This window comes from Malus domestica, chromosome 16 (assembly GCF_042453785.1).
Source record: "Malus domestica chromosome 16, GDT2T_hap1".
Classification (NCBI taxonomy): domain Eukaryota; kingdom Viridiplantae; phylum Streptophyta; class Magnoliopsida; order Rosales; family Rosaceae; genus Malus; species Malus domestica.
In genome coordinates, this window is record NC_091676.1 from 32,844,830 (window position 1) to 32,848,885 (window position 4,056).

General features: G+C 47.2%; 1 pseudogene; it reads left to right on the plus strand.

The window, feature by feature from the left end:
- The first annotated feature begins 2,599 nt into the window (after positions 1–2,599).
- Positions 2,600–3,598, plus strand: LOC114822313 (phosphoenolpyruvate carboxylase-like; annotated as a pseudogene).
- The last annotated feature ends 458 nt before the right edge of the window (positions 3,599–4,056 follow it).

Here is a 4,056-nt window from a genome sequence, read left to right on the forward strand (position 1 = left end):
AAGTGATACAAACGTTATTTCCATACTTCCGGGCAACGTTGAAGAATGGAGACAGCCTCTGATCAACTACTTGGAGCATGGAATACTTCCAGATGATCCAAAACACCGCTCTGAAGTACGTCGGCGAGCACATCGCTTCCTCTATTATAAAGGGACACTCTACCGACGATCTTTTGAAGGAGTACTTCTGAGATGCCTAGGTGAGGAAGAAGCCAATCAAGCCATGGAAGAAGCACACTCAGGAATATGTGGGGAGCATCAATCCGGACCGAAGCTTCATTTCCAGCTCAAAAGAATGGGTTACTACTGGCCAAGCATGGTAAAGGACTGCCTAGAACACGCCAAAAGGTGCCAAGCCTGCCAATTTCACGCCAACTTCATACATCAACCGCCTGAACCATTACACCCTACAGCTACTTCATGGCCATTCGATGCATGGGGATTAGACGTCGTAGGACCAATTACGCCAAAGTCATCTGCAGGAGAAGCTTACATCTTGGCTGCAACAGATTACTTCTCCAAATGGGCTGAAGCCATACCCCTGAAGGAAGTCAAGAAGGAAACTGTCATCCGTTTCATCAAGGAACATATCATCCACCGATATGGTGTGCCTCGTTACATTGTCACTGACAACGGAAAACAGTTCTCCAACCGACTTATGGACGAGCTCTGCGAGAAATACAAGTTCAAGCAGCACAGATCCTCCATGTATCATGCTCCGGCCAACGGTCTTGCAGAAGCATTCAACAAGACATTGTGCAACCTCCTGAAGAAGGTAATCGACAGAACAAAGAGAGACTGGCATGAAAGAATAGGCGAGGCACTTTGGGCATACAGGACGACATATAGAACGCTTACCCAAGCTACACCTTATTCTCTCGTATATGGCGTGGAAGCTGTTCTACCACTCGAAAGTCAAATCCCCTCGCTAAGGATGGCTATACAAGAAGGCTTGACTGACGAAGAGAATGCAAAGTTGCGCCTTCAAGAGTTGGAAGCGCTGGATGAGAAAAGACTCGAAGCCCAGCAACACTTGGAGTGTTATCAAGCACGACTCTCCAAGGCCTTCAACAAGAAAGTTCTCCCTCGTCCTTTTCAAATGGGAGATCTCGTCCTTTCATTGCGTAGGCCTATCATCACAACTCACAAGACAAAGAGCAAGTTCACGTCAAAATGGGATGGACCATACGTAGTACAAGAAGTCTACACCAATGGTGCCTACTTAATCATGGCGGAAGACGGCTTGAAGATCGGCCCTATCAATGGCAGATTCTTGAAGCGCTACTACCCGTGAAAGGCAACAAATTCATGCTCCTTGTTCGCACGAGCCTAAACTGCACGAACCAAAGCTCCTTGTCCGCAAGAGCCTAAACTGCATGACACAACGCTCCTGGTCTGCACGAGCATAAAAGGCAACACCAACGCTCCTTGCCTGCACGAGTTGAAACTGCAAACGGCACCACCAAAAGAAAATACAAAAAAAAAATATCTATGTATTTGAACTACGTTACGACTTGATCTCTTCTTCGGAGGGGTACGTAGGCAGCTCGAATATTCAAAATTTGAGTTCAGTCACACCAAAATAAGGAATAAAGATTTTATTAAAAGTTTTAATGCTATTACAATTTCTTTGTGCCAACAAAAAAAAAAAAGGGGAGATATATGTTTTATGTATTTACAAAAAAAAAAAAGAAAAGAAAAAAAAATATATGTTATTATGTATTTACAAAAAAAAAAAAAAAAAAAAAAAAAAAAAAAAAAAAAAGGATATATGTATCTCTAGGCCCAGCAGCAACCAAAAGGCACCAGCCCATGCCTGGTTCTCTCTCTCAACCTGACAAGCCATCTTTCCAAAACCAATGAGCCCAGCTACAATTACAGGCCCAAACTCCAGCTTGTCTTCTTCGGCCCCGCGAGGAAAATCTGCAGTGCTAGGGTTTCTGAACCACTCCGAGCTCGTTCGAAAACGGAATCCATGCCCAGAAGCCGCTCTGTACGATTCTCTTAGCCCTCTACCTTCCCGAAGGTGAAAACAAGAGTGGAGCATCTTCGAGAAAGATCTGCCTGAACAAATCTATATCCGCGCCTTCTAGGAAAGGATGGATCAAAGCAAACAACAAGGCCAGTCCGATTCGCCGAATCTGTCACCGTTCGTCGACCCACAGAGCCATACCCAGCACATCCCGAAGCTCGAGGACTTTCTCGGCGATTCGTCATCAATGGTGCGCTATTCCGATAGCCAAACAGAGACCCAGGACTCATCGTCCCTGACCCACATGTACGACCAGAGCCCCACCCATGTTGGCTGGCGCGGCAAATCGGACGGCGACGACATCTCCCTCTTCGGCGCTCGCAAAATCTGAATCGACCACTGCTCCCTCTCGTTCTGCACCGACGGACTGATCGACGCCATCATGGGGTCCACCGGAATCACGATTTCCAACAACTACTTCGCCCACCACGACGAGGTGATGCCAGTGGGCACTCTGACATTCCGGAGGAGGCAACACTGATCAGTGTTGAGCAGTTCTTGGAACCTCTCGAACCCTGCTACAGATCACTCTGCTCTCGTGGTAACCGAGCAATTGCTGGTGGATGACTTCTTGATTTCTTAAGGCAAGTGTCCACCTTTGGACTTTCACTTGTGGAGCTCGATATTAGGCAAGAATCTGACAGGCATACTGATGTGATAGACGCCATCACCAAGCATCTGGAAATTGGTTCCTATCGTGAGTGGTCTGAAGAATGCCGTCAGGAGTGGCTTTTATCTGAATTATGTGGCAAGCGCCCACTGTTTGGTCCTGATCTTCCAAAAAACGGAAGAAATCTCTGATGTTTTGGACACATTACATGTGATATCAGAACTTCCATCCGATAACTTTGGAGCATACATCATCTCGATGGCGACTGCTTCATCTGATGTGCTCGCAGTTGAGCTCCTGCAATGTGAATGCCACGTGAAGAAACCACTAAGAGTCGTTCCACTGTTTGAGAAGCTTGCAGATCTGGAGGCTGCTCCTGCTGCTTTGTCACGGCTTTTCTCGATTGATTGGTATGGAGAGCGGATCAACGGAACGCAAGAAGTCATGATTGGGTACTCAGATTCTGGTAAAGATGCAGGGCGTTTCTCTGCAGCCTGGCAGTTATACAAGGCACAGGAGGAGCTTATCAACGTTGCTAAGAAATTTGGTGTGAAGCTAACTATGTTCCATGGTCGTGGTGGCACTGTTGGAAGGGGAGGTGGTCCCACCCATCTTGCTATATTGTCTCAACCACCGGATACAATTCATGGTTCACTTCGTGTCACTGTCCAAGGTGAAGTCATTGAGCAGTCGTTTGGAGATGAGCTCTTGTGTTTTAGAACACTCCAGCGTTTCACAGCTGCTACACTAGAGCATCGAATTTCTGACGAGTTTGCTTCTCAAACATTACTTGTAAATCTGCTGTCTTTTGTTTCTCGGACAATAAACTCATATTGGGGAACTCAGCAATAGATTGATCTTGCACGCTTTACTGGACTGCAATCTCGGAAGAGTGAGTCATCCTCTCACCAAATGCCAGAAATGCCCGATTCTACTAACCAAATGCCAGCACTGGATGATAAGATAGCTTCTGTAGCTGAAGCACCTGGAAAGGTTGAGACCCTGGAGGTTGGGTGAGCTGCGACACCACTTCCGACATCTCACATGAGCTCAAGTTTGGCGACATGGTCTTTGACTCCACCATGAACAACAACGGCTTGGCGAGTCCCTTCATAGAGGTGGATTTCGATGGTCTTGTGGCAACGCTTGGTGGTCTGGTGGGAAATGCCCAGGTTGCAAATATGATCCCTTCCTTTGCGACGGCATGCAGTACAGCGGCTGTGCAGTGGCGGCAGTGCAAGGTAGCAAGAATGCAGTGGCGGAGCAATGGTTGTGTAGTGGCAGTGGCAAACGTCAAACGGCGGAGAACTTCAATAACCGCCGTCAAACGACTAGCCGGTCATGAAGCCTCAACTGCAGCATCTCCGTTGTCTTCATCCTTTCCTACAAATTCCTCATCCCGTCACCCAAATTT